Genomic DNA, 18,631 nt, shown 5'->3' with positions numbered 1-18,631 from the left:
TGTATAATTTGTTACGTCCCTCCCGGTAAAACGTAAGAAGGATTGGGAGAGACAGGGAGCTAGGTTAATGACTGTTTTATTGTATAATATGTCAAGTCCCTCCCGGTAAAACGTAAGAAGGATTGGGAGAGACAGGGAGCTAGGTTAATGACTGTTTTATTGTATAATATGTCAAGTCCCTCCCGGTAAAACGTAAGAAGGATTGGGAGAGACAGGGAGCTAGGTTAATGACTGTTTTATTGTATAATATGTCAAGTTCCTCCCGGTAAAAGTAAAGTTTGTTTTATTTAACGACGCTATTAGAGTACATTGATTTTTTATCTTATCATCGGCTATTGGACGTCAAACATAATATGGTCATTGTAACATTGTTGTTTTTTTAGAGAAAACCCGCTGTCGCCACATAGGCTACTCTTTTACGACAGGCAGCAAAGGATCTTTTATTTGCGCTTCCCACAGGCAGGATAGCACAAACCATGGCCTTTGTTGAACCAGTTATGGATCACTGGTCGGTGCAAGTGGTTTACACCTACCCATTGAACCTTGCAGAGCACTCACTCAGGGTTTGGAGTTGGTATCTGGATTAAAAATCCCATGCCTCGACTGGGATCCGAACCCAGTACCTACCAGCCTGTAGACCAATGGCCTAACCACGACGCCACCGAGGCCGGTGTCTCCCGGTAAAACGTAAGAAGGCTGGAGAGAGACAGGAAGCTGGGTTAATGACTGTTTTATTGAGTAATGTGTTACGTCCCTCCCGGTAAAATGGTCATTCAAATAAATAAATACAGTAAATTTAGTTGATATGGTCATTCCGCATATCATAAAAGTCATTTAAGCCTATAAAAATTAATTAATTGATAATTAGACCTGTTGTTTGCATATACTTTGGAATTTGGAATTTTTACTTTTTGGTATATGTCGCCTCAAAACACATGTTTTCGACCCCATGTTTTTCAGCCCGTACTAACTACAACAATGTCAACATTGGTTTTCTGAATTCCCACTCCAAGACGAACATTTTGTTATATAGATAATAATAATACATGAGTGGCCGTTAGGTACCATTTATCTCACAACGAGTTGTTTTAAAATGTATCTAACAAGCAAAAACGAGTTTGCTACGTTTTTAAACGAGTGTTCTTTTTCATTGGATATATGGCATTGGTGACCTGGTCATCACCTAGGAGCAGCCAGTCGTATGTATTAGTTACAGTGTCTGGTTACCATATAATAATATCATGCACAAATATGAAAGTTCAACTGCACGTTTTAAAAATTCGTGTGTGTTCGCTATGAACGGAGAACGTCAAAAGTATACGCTCGATTCGTCGCCTATGCGGCCATTGCTCGGCAAACCACAAACGACAGCCTGTTGGCCTCAGACCACAATTAATTTCGCTATATGTTTCTATATAGCCTTAGTGGCTATAACATTTTTATTAATATCAGCAGGCCCGTGAAGTTTTGTATGTACCTTTGCCTGCATGGGGGACACATACCCTAAAAAGGACAACCCCTGTTGTCCAGCTCTTTCTCCCAGCATATTGGTTTAAACAGACACACCCTCTAAACCAGGCCGGAGTACACCCATTTTACACAAAAAGCACTACTTTTGCATGGGCCGGAATTACCACAAACAAGTCTTCAATGTCAACAAGTTACACATGTTTACAAACTACATGCTATCACCTGTCACTTCAGTCAAACAGTTGCCACTTCATAGCTGTCTGCCATGAAATAATCACAGTCAAACAGCAGACTACTTGCGCGGTCAAATATCCGGATTTTGGACAACGAAATGGGAAGATAACTGTAATCTGAGGCCTATCAGTCCATTTTTCCCCCTAAAAACTGGCCCACACTAATGCATTCCAATGATATACATATTAAAGCAATGCTCAGTAAGTATCGGGATGTCACCTTTAAACTGAGAGTATATAGAGGCTGTGTTAAAACACCTACCACAGTGCCTTGCAATGGCCAATTTTAGCAATGGAAACTTGAGAGACACCAACTTCAAAATGTAATAACTTTATCAAATTTTGGAATTTCTTCATACAATGAGCAGCTATTTTTTCTTCTACATATGTTCTATCTGCACACTGTTGTCTTGGAAAGATTTTGAAATATTTAAAGGAAAAAAATCAATCATTAGATTTTACTTCATTTTTAATTAAATATTAAACTTAAATTTAAATATTTGAAAAAAATTAAAATCTAAAACTGTAAAATTTAGCATTTTAGATATGATAAGTGGAGGCTTATTAAAGATATGGTGACTGAATTCATGGTACATTATTAGAAATGTGTCAGAGGGATGGTGAAAGTCACAAAATTGGGACCATTTGCAACAAATTTTTACACACTAATTTCAGGGAAAATTAGACATGATAGGCCTCAGATTCAATTTTGACCTGCTGTATTTACTTAATCTACTTCATTTACTGCATTAGATATGTAGCCACTTTGTAAAAGGCAAAACAGTCCATATAAATGCATATTAATATGAATATGCCCTACAGATGTTACTTAGGTATACACCATAATATGTTTTTTGTTGACGACAACTTTGAAAATGAAGATTTTGTCACAAAATGCTGATATAAATCCTACCAAGAAGTACTTGCACCATATTTTTCAGTTTCCAGTGATAACTGTTAACAAGTGTAATCATGTGCCAGTGTCTTGGATACCTCAGTGTAGTATTTCTTGATTGGAAGGATGTTTGTAGTAATGACCACTGAATATGCATTATGGATTATTCTGCCATATGTTTTACAAGTCAAATGTTAACTTTTTTGGCAGATTTTCTGCAATAAACTTGACAAGTGTACCAGCATCTGATTACTGAACACAATAAATACATTCAGACAGCATAGAATATTAGCCTATTAGATTTTCTAAGGATAAAAGACCATTTTTTAAACATTACTGAAGTGTGTAATTTACATAAATGTAGGTGAAATGTATTATTAGAGTACTTAATCTTGTTAAAAACTGTATACTATTTATTTAAAGTGTTTAATTACATTTAGTAGGGAAATATTCATTATATTTAGATCTTCTGTCCAATTGCAATAATTGAGAAACTCATTAAAATTCAATATGTAAAAAAAATTTTAAAATCTCAATATTGACCAACAAAATCCATCTTTTGCTCTTTTTTACCAAATTATTAGCTCAAAACTGTTAAAGAATATTGCAACAACATGTAGTAACATCAGAGGTCATTTTATGTTATTTTGGAGGATATTGAAATTTAAAAGTTGAAAATTTTAATTTTAATTTTTAAAAATTCAAAAAAAAATGTTTTCTAATTTAATTAAATATTTAGAAAATAAATAAATGAGTTTTCATATTCCTTGTGCTATTCATAATCAGTCTGTGTAATTTCACCTCTCTGGTTATAATACTTTCATCAGAATCAAGCATTTAACCGGTGTAATGTGTGAACTATATCAGGCCTCAGACCACAATTAATTTCGCTATATGTTTCTATATAGCCTTAGTGGCTATAACATTTTTATTAATATCAGCAGGCCCGTGAAGTTTTGTATGTACCTTTGCCTGCATGGGGGACACATACCCTGAAAAGGACAACCCTGTTGTCCAGCTCTTTCTCCCAGCATATTGGTTTAAACAGACACACCCTCTAAACCAGACCGGAGTACACCCATTTTACACAAAAAGCACTACTTTTGCATGGGCCGGAATTACCACAAACAAGTCTTCAATGTCAACAAGTTACACATGTTTACAAACTACATGCTATCACCTGTCACTTCAGTCAAACAGTTGCCACTTCATAGCTGTCTGCCATGAAATAATCACAGTCAAACAGCAGACTACTTGCGCGGATCAAATTTCCGGATTTTGGACAACCAAATGGGAAGATAACTGTAATCTGAGGCCTGTTGTCAATTTCAGTTAACAGGTGTGTTTGCGGATTTGAAATTGTAGGGTTCGTCTCAAAAAATGAAATGAGAATTCTTGCGCTGTACAAAGAACGTTCGGTTGAGGATACGTACTATTCTTTCGTTAAAACCGGTTTTGATCTTGACAACGTACTATCGACAATCGTACTTTCCTATTTAAGAATTAATATTTTATAAAGTGTTAGTAGAACTTTCAAAGTTTAGTTTGTATAACACATTGATCATGTATATATTTTTAATAAAATATACTAAAGTACAAAATGACCGTTTTCACTTTTTAATTTTACGTGTGGTAAAATCGACATATTCAAATAAATATTATATCGTTTGAAAAGGGTAAAGTTAGTTTGTTTTGTTTAACGACATCAGTGTTAGAGCATATTGATTTAATAATCATCTGCTTTTGGATATCAAACGTTTGGTAATTTTGACATATAATCTAAGAGAGGAAACGTGCGCATGTGCAGGGGGTAGGGTATTGGGGGTCGAAACCCTTCCCTGACCAAGATAAAAAAAAATCGATATATATTTTCTGGGGGTACATGGCCCCATATAAACTTCGCTCAACGCAGTCTATAACCCCCAACCCCAATGAAATCCCTGCACACGCGCCTTGGAAACCCGCTACATTTAAAAAAAAAAAAAAAATGTTTTTATTTTTTAACAAGGGATCATTTATATGTACCATCCCACAGACAGGATATCACATACCATGGCCTTTTATATACCAGTCATGGCGCACAGGCTGGAACAATCCCGCCGATGGGGATCGATTCTAGACCGACCGCGCATTTTAAAAAAAACCACCACATTTTTAGGTCTAAGTAATGAATAGAAATAACATATAGTCTTCATAAATTTACGTATATCGAACATACCGCCCTCTTCCTCTACCCCTAGAGCGTTACGTAATTATTAACACCCCCTTACATGTAACGCGTATGCCAACCGTTGGTCACTGTCAAAATTTCAAGGCAAATCCCCCACCGACCCCTGGAAAGGTAGTGTACCATACCTCTATGGATATAAATATATTTTGGAGGTATGAGACGACCCCTCAATCAAGACAGTTAAATTTGTTCAAAATCACGTGAGAAGCTCAGCGCCTGCGCAAATCGCGTAAATTCCCAGTTCTACTGGCGTCCCGCTAATTGAAGAAAAACAAGCTGGCCATTGGGTTTGCAGTTGACCTAGATAATGTAGATAAGCGAGCATTGCGAAACTATAGCGATGTGGTGGGCATTTTATGTACCAAACAGAAATGGATCATCTATTCTAAATGCTTAAATAATAAAAAATATTACAGACACTGCAGCTTTAACGAGTATGTATTATCATAAATAACGAATGCAGTTCTCCCCAACGAGCGTGTAAGAAATCTCAACCTATGTTGAACTCCGGGTTGGACTGTTTTGAAAACTATTGGACGTTTTGGCTCTCTGCTGCTCCACTATAAGACTATACCTCAAAATTACGAAATGGTTGACATCCAATAGCCGATGATTAATAAATTAAGGTGCTCTAGTGGTGTCGTTAACCAAACAAACTTCCTTGCTGTTAAATGGGAACATGTAGGGGGTTTCTTCTAAGACTACGCATTGAGTTAAAAAAAAAATAATAATAATAATAATAATAATAATTTTAAAAACCCTCTTCGCTAATCATGAAATGAGACTCGGTCGGTGGTGAAAGAAATGTAGGAAACTTCACGCCTGTAACTTACTTGTAAGCGATGTTCTACAGCTGTTGGCGAAAATTAAACGGTTCCACCGACAGTATAAATGTTAGACACGTTCCCTTCATTCACATCCAAAAAATGTAAACTAAACACGAATCAGACAACTCCTTCTAATATAACTAAATGCTCCGTAAAAATGTACACACACAAAAATCATCCGCAAACTTATGCGAGAACGGCTTCGTCAATTCACACAGTTTACAGATGATTTTGTTTTCATACCTCGATGAAGGAAAAAGAAATAACAGACAATCCTTAACAAAACAAACTTTAACAAACTTACACTAAAGTGACAGACCCACGATTTCAAACACTACGGCAATTTTTGTCATTATTAGAGCCGTTTTTGATAACTAGCTTTTATTGTTTCGATTATCCATTTTTCCGTACGTCCGAAATGTTTCTGATTCTCTTGGTGTTTGTAACCGGCCTCGGTGGCGTCGTGGTTAGGCCATCGGTCTACAGGCTGGTAGGTACTGGGTTCGGATCCCAGTTGATTTTTAATCCCGATACCGACTCCAAACCCTGCGTGAGTGCTCCGCAAGGCTCAATGGGTAGGTGTAAACCACTTGCACCGACCAGTGGTCCATAACTGGTTCAACATCGGCCATGGTTTGTGCTATCCTGCCTGTGGGAAGCGCAAATAAAAGATCCCTTGCTGCCTGTCGTAAAAGAGTAGCCTATGTGGCGACAGCGGGTTTCCTCTATAAACAGTGTCAGAATGACCATATGTTTGACGTCCAATAAAATAAAATAAAAAATCAATGTGCTCTACTGGTGTCGTTAAATAAAACAAACTTTACTTGGTGTTCGTAACACCACAAAATGCATTTTTCATACTTTTAAAAACGTTAATACTTCTGAGAAGGAACTGTCGTGGAGATGAACTCTAGTCTGTTTCTATTTTCACTCCATTGTAACATTATCCAAAAGTGTTACAGGTTTGTAGATTTAACTAAACTTAATGTCCTTTTTTTTCGGGTTGAAACTAGGGTCTGCGACTTTAAATTATATAAATTCAACGTACATCTCCATGATGTTTGTGTTAGCTTAAGATGCATTGCATACTAAGAAGAAAAGGCATAATACTTACACACAAACGTGTTCCCTATGGCTGGTGTGCGCCAACAGACTGGGGGAAATCCTGATCAAAGATTAGAACAATACAAATGAGCACTGACTAATGGCACTGACGCAGTACCAGATGTGACATGGTGGTATGAACGTAGGATATAATTAAAACAGTGGGGCTTTTTAAGGTTACACACCACCATTAAATATCCCATGCATTTCAATACAATTTATATGTTGGAATATATCATGGGCGTACATAGGACTTTGAAAAGGGGGGTTCCAATACATAGGATTTTGAAAAGGGGGGTTCCAAAATAGATTGCAGAGATATTGGGCATATATTTCTATGTTGAGTAAATATAATAATGTCAGATATCAATGTCAGATATATTAAATTATAATATTCTGTGAATAATATAGCACTATCGAGAGGGTCATGTCGCTACTAAGACCGCCTCGTGTTACTGTTATACAAAAAAGTGGGACTATATCACTTGTTCAGTTGTTGTTAATTAGTGTTACGTGTAACAAGTAACTTCAAACCAGAGGGTTATTCAAATACTACAGAGGTCATATCAACCTGTGTGTAATCATCAAAGAAAGATTTCAAAAAGCATATCAGAAATTTGTTGTAATTTTTGTATGAGGAACTATTTCCTAAACCGGGTTATTTTAAGCTGCTATAATTGAGACTAGCAGATAATAAATTGTATCGGCCATACGTTTACATGTTTGGCGTCTGTTTCACGCAGAAATTTAAATTATTGAGAAAATTGAAGATTTTTAAGGGCATTTTTTTTTTAAATATGTATTTCAAAGTATGTTTCTTGTGCTTTTTTGTTATTAATAGCAATTGTGGTTTAAAAGAAGGAAATGTTTCATTTAACGACGCACTCAACGCATTTTATTTACGGTTATATGGCGTCAGACATATGGTTAAGGACCATACGGATATTGAGAGAGGAAACCTGCTGTCGCCACTTCATGGGCTACTCTTTTCGATTAGCAGCAAGGGATCTTTTATATGCACCATCCCACATAAATGTGTTTGGCGTCTGTTTCACGCAGAAATTTAAATTATTGCGAAAATTGAAAAGTATGTTTCGTGTATTGTTACCAGTAACAAAAATTGTGGTTTATCGTAGATTTATGTTTATGTGTAAAACTAGGTTTGTTATGGTTTGGGAAATTTGGCCCTGATGCGCGGTCGGTTTAGGATCGATCCTTGCCCGTGGATCGACCACGACTGGTATATCATAGGCTGTGGTATGTCCTACCCTGTCTATGTGATGGTGCATATAAAATATCCCTTGCTACTAATGGAAAACTGTAGCGGATTTCCTTTCTAAGACTATTTGTAAAAATATCAATGTGCTCTAGTGGCGTCGTTAAATAAAACAAACTTTACTTTATATGTAAACATGACCAAATGTTTGACAAACCAGTGTGCTCTAGTAGTAGGATTAAACTAAAGAAACTAATTAACAAAAATATCTACAATGTTCCATTGCACTTTTCCATGTTTGTGACGTCAGGGTTTGGGGCGGGGGCTGAGAGCGAAACGTAGATCAGGGATAGAATATTTGCCTAATGAACGATTGATCTAACTGGCATCTGTGGTGCCGCGGTTAAGCCATCGAACATAAGGCTGGTAGGTACTGGGTTCGCAGCCCGGCACCGGCTCCCACCCAGAGCGTGTTTTAACGACTCAGTGGGAAGGTGTACGACCACTACACCCTCTGTTTTTCTCACTAGCTACTAACAACTAACCCATTGTCCTGGACAGACAGCTTAGTTAGCTGAGGTGTGTGCCCAGGACAGTGTAGCGTGCTTGAACCTTAATTGGATGTAAGCACGAAAATAACTTTAAATGAAATGAAATCATTGATCTAGTAGGACAATTCTGGTCGGTGGGCCCATTGGGCTATTTCCCATTTCAACCAGTTCTCCGCAACAGCTGTACCATCGTATGTACTGCACTGTCTGTCAGATGGTGGATATTAAAAGACCCCTTGTTGCTAATACAGAATTAGCCAAAGCCACTGAATGGCGTCGGACGGTTTTCTCTCTCTTTGTTTTTGTGATCCATATGTCCGACGTCAGATACCTGAAAATACAAATGTGTTGTGTCCATTGTGAAATAAAATATTTTTTATTTATTTCTATAACTGTTCTGTCTACACCACCCCTTGATGCGGAACATATGGCACAGTTAGACGCGTTTGCAGAGGGGATTTCTGGGTCTCGAACGCTTCCCCACCGCCTCCCCCACTCGTTCTCCAAAGATATTTTCTTTTTTCAATGTATTTTCTGGGAGATTATGACCCGATACCCACCCTCCACTTCGAGTATGACCCGATCCCCATCCTCCCCCCCCCCCCCACCCCCCACCCCCGAACAATGTCCTGTAGGCGCGCCTGCCAAGTTCCAAACGTAACTCGAACGTACCTATTTTAGTTAAGTTTGGTTAATCTACAAACTTGCAACACATTTGAATAAAGTTAAAATAGGATGAAACATAAGACCGGCCTCGGTGGCGTCGTGGTTAAGCCATCGGACTACAGACTGGTAGGTACGGGGTTCGCAGCCCAGTACCGGCTCCAACCCAGAGCGAGTTCTTAAGGGATCAGTGGGTAGGTGTAAAGCCACTACACCCTCTTCTCTCTCACTAACCACTAACCAACTAACAACTAACCCACTGTCCTGGACAGACAGCCCAGATAGCTGAGGTGTGTGCCCAGGACAGCGTGTTTGAACCTTAATTGGATATAAGCACGAAAATAAGTTGAAATGGAATGAAACATACGTCTGTGACGTTGACACGGAGAAATACCCTTAAAGATAGCGCTAAACAAAATAACTTCCGGACGGGTCAAAGTTTGATATGCAACTTTTGATAGAGAAGTTAACACCACAAGTCCTGTGATTGGTGTTAAATGGGAGTGGCTTGGTTGTGAAAAACAATTAGTTTCATCTGGGCAAAAAAAGAAAATGTATAAAATTTTATTTCATCCAGTACCACTGTATCAAGTTGTCTTGTGCTAAAAACATGTATAGGCAACCTGTACAAAAAACTACTCAAATTGTGTGCGGAACTAGGGTAGTCATAGACGCTACCCGCTATCTCTGAAATGAGCAGCTTGACTCCCTTTTTTTTATTGTTTCACTTTAATTGTAATAACAAAATATGACTTTTACAAAAACGACAGCATATCTTTAATTGTAATAACAAAATATGACTTTTACAAAAACGACAGCATATCTTTAATTGTAATAACAAAATATGACTTTTACAAAAACGGCAGCATATCTTTAATTGTAATAACAAAATATGACTTTTACAAAAACGACAGCATATCTTTAATTGTAATAACAAAATATGACTTTTACAAAAACGACAGCATATCTTTAATTGTAATAACAAAATATGACTTTTACAAAAACGACAGCATATCTTTAATTGTAATAACAAAATATGACTTTTACAAAAATGACAGCATATCTTTAATTGTAATATACGTGTATATTGTTAATCTGCTGTTATAGACATTTCTTCCATTCTTAACATTAAATCTGATTTTCATATTAGTATTCTAGGACCTATAGGATGTTATGACCATAGGGCGTAGGCGGTTTTGGCTGTAAGGTGTGGTTAATAGGTTACGGTTAATTTGTTTTGAAATTGCCCGTTCAAAATTATGCGCCCTAATTGAAAAAAAATGTATACGTATTAAAGGCGCAAACCCTAGTTTCAGCCCTTGAAAATGGACACTAAAGCTCTATCCTAACCAGCCGCGAGCGACGCGAGCGATGCGAGCGATTATTTTAGAAATTATTGATTTCAATTGCTGCATCCTAACTGCATGCGTGCGAGGCGACATATAAATCTGTCGCGTCGCGCGCGTGCAGTTATGAGGCGGCAATGGAAATCAATGATTTCTAAAATAATCGCTCGCATCGCTCGCGTAGCTCGCGGCCGGTTAGGATAGAGCTTTAGTTCAGTTAATTTACAAAGCTGCTACACATTTGGGTACGGTTATAACAGAAAGAAACAAAAATGACTATTCTATATAATAAAATGTATGTACTTCTATTTAAATTATGAAAAACGTCTTGAATAGTGACAAATACGTCTTAGTGTTTAGAAACTAGTGTCTGTCTCTTCAACTGATAGCCTTTAATTTTTTATTGGCGCTTCTAAAAGATTCCACTCCTTGTCAAAATTGTCGAGATTAAAGTGACAGACCCCAGTTTTTTAATCTCTAAGATGCATTTTTAACTTTTGAAGTCATTTTTGGTAATTTAAATTAGAAGTACTTTCATTTTATTATTTATAATATTAATTTTCATACACCTGTAGTGGTTCTGGTCAATCAGGTTTTTGTAATACCCCAAAATACATTTTCCATCATTGTGAAAACGAACATTCGTCTGAGAAGTAATGGTTTTGAAACAAGGTCTAGTTAGACGTTATTGTCGGGGGGGGGGGGGGGGGGGGGAGTGTCTTCTTTTTCTTCTTCTTCTTCTTCTGCGTTCAAATACTGTTGATTATGGCTCTTAATTTAGATCAGGATTTGTATGTTCCTGATGAACTGTGTGGTGTTGATCAGTTCACATTTGGTTCCCCATAGCTTGTCTCTAAAGTGCATCGGTATTGGCCAAGAGCGTGTTCTCTCGGTGGTGTATGTAGGACACTCTTGTAGTACCGGTATGTGCTCTGGATCTTGTGTTCCTGTGCCACAGGGACATTTCATGGATGGTGAATTTTTAGGCGATGCATATGGGACAGTAGGCGACAATGGCCGGTTCTGTTTAAATGTCACAGACTTTGGCTTGTTTGTGTTATAACCTTATCTAAATGTGTCAAAGGTTTGTAGATTAACTAAAGTTCGTGTTCATGTTTACGGGCTGAAACTAGTGTCTAAGCCTTTGAGTAAATAGCGTTCTGTCCCGAGTCCGATCCTTGGCCAAATTAATTTGTTCACGTCTCTACGTTTATTGGCATATAAGCGACACACACACACACACACACACACACACACACACACACACACACAGAGAGAGACAAACACACACACAAACACACACACAGAGACAAATACACAGATACACACACACACAGAGAGAGACACACACACACACACACACACACAAACGCATACATACACAGCGACACACACACATACATACACACGCGCACATACACATGCATACATACACACGCGCACATACATACACACATACATACACACGCGCACATACATACACACATACATACACACGCGCACATACATACACACACACACAAATACATACATAGACAAACACACTCACACAGACACACACATACATACACACATACATACAGAGAGAGAGAGAGAGAGAGAGAGAGAGAGAGAGAGAGAGAGAGAGAGAGAGACGCACACACACAAACGCACATAGAGAGAGACATATACACAGACACAAAACACACACAAACACACACACATACACAGACACAAACACACACAAACACACACACATAGAGACACGCACACAAACGCACACAGACGCACACACACTGAGAAATACAAACACACACAAACATAAACGCACATAGAAAGAGACAGACAGACAGACAGAGACATAGAGAGAGACACGCACACACAGACACACACAAACGCGCACAGACGCGCATACACTGAGAGACACACATACACAAACACATACACAAACACACAGTCTGCGAGAGACACACGCACACACACAGATACACACACACATACACACACATGCACGCACACAAACACATACACACACATACACACACATGCACACACACATATACACAGACGCACACACACAAACACACAGAGAGAGAGAGAGAGAGAGAGAGAGAGAGAGAGAGAGAGAGAGAGAGAGTCACAAACATACACACATACACAAACACATACACACCCACGCAGATACACACACAAACACATACACAGAGAGAGAGACACACACACACACACACACACACACATATACATATACAGACACACATTCACAGACAGACACACACACACAAACACAGACACATACGCACGCACACGGATGGACGGACAGACACACAGAGAAAAAGAAAGACTGACAAACTGGTATAGATATATATATATATATAGATAGATAGATAGATAGATAGATAGATAGATAGATAGATAGATATATAGATAATGACACGATTATTAAATTACGTAACATTGTATATAAAAGACTGTTTCAATGTACAGAGATACAAAGTAATGCTACTTTACAACATTGAATATTATAATGTTACTAAGTGATTAAGATATATTTACATTAAATAAAACGTTATCATTAAGTACATGTGGTGTGTTAGTTTGTAGTTTGTGTATCCCATACTAGGCGGTGATGTTCATCATTGCTAAATTGTTCAGTTGGCATGAAAGAATAATTTGATATGGAATGACAATTCTTATTAAAGTGGGTATTAATTAATGTATATTTGCAGGAATCTAATTTAATGTGGCTACGATATCCATTAATTCTTATACATGTATACTAGTATATTATACATAATGAAACAAACAGCCGCGTATCTCTAAAACATAATTATTATTATTTTTAACAAAGCGAAGAACGGGCCTTTCGCCGCCCATTAACCTGTTTTCTTCGTTCTATTTTACAGGCCTCGGTGGCGTCGTGGTTAGGCCATCGGTCTACAGGCTGGTAGGTACTGGGTTCGGATCCCAGTCGAGGCATGGGATTTTTACTCCAGATACCGACTCCAAACCCTGAGTGAGTGCTCCGCAAGGCTCAATGGGTAGGTGTAAACCATTTGCACCGACCAGTGATCCATAACTGGTTCAACAAAGGCCATGGTTTGTGCTATCCTGCCTGTGGGAAGTGCAAATAAAAGATCCCTTGCTGCTAATTGGAAAAAGTAGCCCATGTAATGGCGACAGCGGGTTTCCTCTGTGTGGTCCTTAACCATATGTCTGACGCCAAATAACCGTAAATAAAATGTGTTGAGTGCGTCGTTAAATAAAACATTTCTTTCTTTTCTTTCGTTCTATTTTGAAATTGTAACTAGAGCCGAAGATACCAGGTTAATGGACGGCGTATGCCCTTTTTTCATATAAATAATAAATATTTTATAGAGATCCGTGGATGTTTATTTATATATGTGTATATTGATGTATGAATATCTATATATTGTATGTATGTCGGGTTTGAATATTACAAACATAAATATTAAGGCACTGGCGCGGGGATAATTAAATCCTTTCTGGCCTCACAAATTGTATCATGCCGTTGTTGGGACTCGAACCTGTGGCACCGAAAATTTGGCAAACTTGCAGTGGTATATATGTCGTTTAATTATTATATGTACGTGATTCAGTAACAGACTTTCATTTGGATTACCAACTAAAACAACACAGATGTTTATATTAATTGGTTTGCTAGTTTTCGTTTCAAACCATTATTATTTCATTTTTACTATATACATAAACATAAATTTGGGGGGAAAAGTTTGAGAAACATCAAAATCAGTATTGATCGAAAAAGACGTCTAAGGTATTATTTATGAAATAATTATAATTAAAATAAAAAATAAAAAATAAAGCACTCACTACAAACACTGGGTATAATATAGTAGACTCAGTCTTACTGCCCGTTTTGTACATTTGTGAAAAAAAGAAAAAAAACATTTTTTAATCTCTCTTTCATAACCCTTCGGATTAGAAATTCTAGTTAAATAATTATGGTTTTGGTGATCTATCATATAGTTAACAATTAGGCATGGAACATGGTAATTTTTCTAAATTGATACTTGGAAATTATTTAAAATAGTAATCGCGCAATGGAGGTTACTAAATTTCACCCATGTAATGAAACGTACTTTTTCGTACTTACATACGTTAGTGAGAGAGAAAAGGGTGTAGTGGTCTTACACCTACCCACTGAGTCGTTAAAACTCGCTCTCGGTGGGAGCAGGTACCGGGCTGCAACCTTATGTCCGATGGCTTAACCATTGTGGCGACAGCGGGTTTCCTCTTAGAATCTGTGTGGTCCTTAACCATATGTCTGACGCCATATAACCGTAAATAAAATGTGTTGAGTGCGTCGTTAAATAAAACATTTCTTTCTGTGCCAAATGATACCTCATTAATATTTGATCTCATGTTTTAATTGAAGATTAGTTAAGTAGACAAGAGACCCATTACCGGCCTCGGTAGTGTTGTGGTTAAACCATCGGACATAAGGCTGGTAGGTACAGGGTTCCCAGCCCGGTGTCGGCTCCCATCCAGAGTGAGTTTTAACGACACAATGTGTAGGTGTAAGGCCACTACACCCTCTTCTCTCTGACTAACCACTAACCAACTAACAACTAACCCACTGTCCTGTACAGGCAGCCCAGATAGCTGAGGTGTGTGCCCAGGACAGCGTGCTTGAACCTTAATTGGCTATAAGCACGAAAATAAGTTCAAATGAAATTAAAGAGACTCATTGATACCAATAGTGAATCCCCATGCTGTGAATTTCCTCAAGATTTAGTGTGGGTTTGTTTTCCATATTTAGATTTATTTTTTTATTTTTTTCATTCGTCCGTCCACCATTTTTTTTCACTACTGTGCAATGCTATTCTGAACAGGAAAATGTATTTACATGTATTATATAAGTTTAGTAATGTTAGAAAACAATATTGATATAAAGTCTTAAAGAAATGCTTAAGCAAGGCTTCTGGACTGGTATCCATATTCAACGATATATAATGCACATTATTGATATAAAGTCTTAAAGGAATGCTTAAGCAAGGCTTTTGGACTGGTATCTATATTCAACGATATATAATGCACATTATTGAATAATATCAACAAGTATAATCTTATAGTTAATTAATAAAATGGTTAAAGGGAGAGTAAACTCAAACATGAGCCTTATGTGTTGGAAAGATGCATACCCGGACCACCAACACATACTGACACTTTAAAGGGAAACTAAACTCAAATATGAGCCTTATGTGTTGGAAAGATGCATACTCGGACCACCAACATATACTGACACTTTAAAGGGAGGGTCAACTCAAACAAGAGCCTTGTGTGTTTGAAAGATGCATACCTGGACCACCAACACATACTGACACTTTAAAGGGAGGGTCAACTCAAACAAGAGCCTTATGTGTTGGAAAGATGCATACCTGGACCATCAACACATACTGACACTTTAAAGGGACGGTAAACTCAAACATGAGCCTTATGTGTTGGAAAGATGCATACCCGGACCACCAACACATACTGACGCTTTAACAAATAAAAAACGCGTAATTTTAGAGTTAATTTTTTAAAACGTGATTATTTGTGCTAACTGGGGTCAGCCATTTTCTTTTGTTTTCGTTACGTCCGGAATTCTAGCTTGGGGCGAAGTGACGTCAGCTCCGACCAACTCCTGTATACACATTATAAACAAACGCAGTCATTTACGACAAGGCGCGTCGCTTTCATCAACCTGACTTGTGAAACAACATAAATGACTTGATAATATAATACACTATTTATAATATAATATAATATAAATATGATATGATATGATATGATATGATATAATAATATAATAAACTATAAGTCATCATAATATGAATAGTTTAAATATTGTGTGTGTTGTCCATTTGCTTGGGGGTTGTGTGTTGCCATGCTCCCCAAGAAAAATATGTTTATATATGCATCTATGTATGTATGTATGTGTGTGTGTGTGTGTTGTATGTGTATGTGTGTGTGTGTGTGTGTGTGTGTGTGTGTGTGTGTGTGTATGTATGTATGTATGTATGTATGTATTGATGTATGAATATCTATATATTGTATGTATGTCGAGGTTGACTATTACATACATAGATATTAACGCACTGGCGCAGGGGATAATTAAATCCTTTCTGGCCTCACAAATTGTCCCATGCCGTTGCTGGGACTCGAACCTGTGTCACCGAATCGCCTGCAAATTGCAAGACTAACCACGATGCGCTCTGAGCTATCGAAGCATCCATAAAAAGGATGTTCTTTAACTCAACCACATGTATGGGGCCTGCAATCTACGCGGTCGATCCCGCTTACGTGCATGAAACAGTGGGCAGATATGACACTGCCTAGTATGTATGTATGTATGTATGTATGTATGTATTATGTATGTATTATGTATTCAATAAGGTAAATCATTCTCCGCCATTATCCTGTACAGTATTTATTTAGGTTATATTTATGTCTGTATAACGCTGATACATTGTAAAAACTTAAAGCAATAAAGAATTTGAAATAATAAAAAATCTATTTTCTTGATGTAAATGTTGAGCTTTATAGTTGAGTAGTTAATAGTCTAAAACTTCTTAAACGGTTAAGAACAGAATTTTCCTTAAGTTTCTATAATGTTTTTCTGCTAGCTGATTTCAATGACCCAAAACGGCTCTAATAGTAAAAACTACACAGTAGTATTTAACAACTAGGGTCTTTCACTTCAATGTGTTAAAAAGGTTGTGTTAATCGAAAACAACTTCCTGATAGTCGTTTGAAGACTTCAAGCGGCATCTGTGGTGTCGTGGTTAAGACATCGGACTACAGGCTGGTAGGTACTGGGTTCGCAGTCCGATACCGGCTCCCACCCATAGCGCGTTTTAACGACTCGATGGGTAGATGTACGACCACTACACCCTTGTCTGTGTCACTAATGTATGTAGAAGGAAATGTTTTATTTAACCACGCACTCATGTATGTAAGTACGAAAAAGTGTTTTATTACATGGAGGGGAGGGGCGGGGCGTAGCCCAGTGGTAAAGCGTTCGCTCGATGCGCGATTGGTCTAGGATCGATCCCCGTCGGTGGGCCCATTTGGCTATTTCTTGTTCCAGCCAGTGCACCACGACTGGTATGTCAAAGGCCGTGGTATGTACTACCCTGTCTGTGGGATGGTGCATATAAAAGATCCCTTGATGCTAATCGAAAAGAGTAGCCCATGAAGTGGCGACAGCGGGTTTTCTCTCTACCTCAATATCTGTGTGGTCCTTAACCATATGTCCGACGCCATATAACCGTCATTAAAATGTGTTGAGTGCGTCGTTAAATAAAACATGTTCTTTCCTTTCATTACATGGGTTACCGCCCTCTGAAATTTAGTAACCTCTATTGCGCGGTTACTATTTTATATAATTTCCAAGTATCAGTTTAGAAAAATTACCATATTCGATGCCAAATTGTTAACTATATGATAGATCACCAAAAACATAATTATTTAACTGGAATTTATGGTCCAAAGGATTATGAAAGAGAGATAAAAAAAAAAAAATGTTTTAAAGCTGCAGTCCTTTTTATTATTTTATTTATTTATTATTTAAGCAATATAGAATAGATGATTCAGTTCTGTTTGGTACATGAAAGGTCCACCGCATCGCTATAGTTTGGCAATGCTCGCTTATCTACATTATATATATATAGATAGATAGATAGATAGATAGATAGATAGATAGATAGATAGATACGCAGATAGATAGACAGAGAGACAGACAGGCAGGAAGGCAGGAAAACAGACAGACAGATAGATAGATAGATAGATAGATAGATAGATAGATAGATAGATAGATAGATAGACAGGCAGGCATACATACAGACAGATAGAGACAGACAAATAGATAGATAGGCACATCGACAGACACATGGATGACAGATAGATATATCGACAGAAAGACAGACTGACAGACAGACAGACAGACATACATATAGATGGATAGATGGATGGATATAGATATATATATATATATATAGATAGATAATTAGTAATACAAATTATATTTTAAAACAGTGAAGACAAAATGTATTTTTTTACCCACCCACGTTGACGTTATAGTGTTAATGTGT

Source organism: Gigantopelta aegis, chromosome 5 (genome assembly GCF_016097555.1).
Source record: "Gigantopelta aegis isolate Gae_Host chromosome 5, Gae_host_genome, whole genome shotgun sequence".
Classification (NCBI taxonomy): Eukaryota; Metazoa; Mollusca; class Gastropoda; order Neomphalida; family Peltospiridae; genus Gigantopelta; species Gigantopelta aegis.
The sequence above is the reverse complement of the archived record's forward strand: the minus strand, read 5'-3'. Positions refer to the sequence as shown.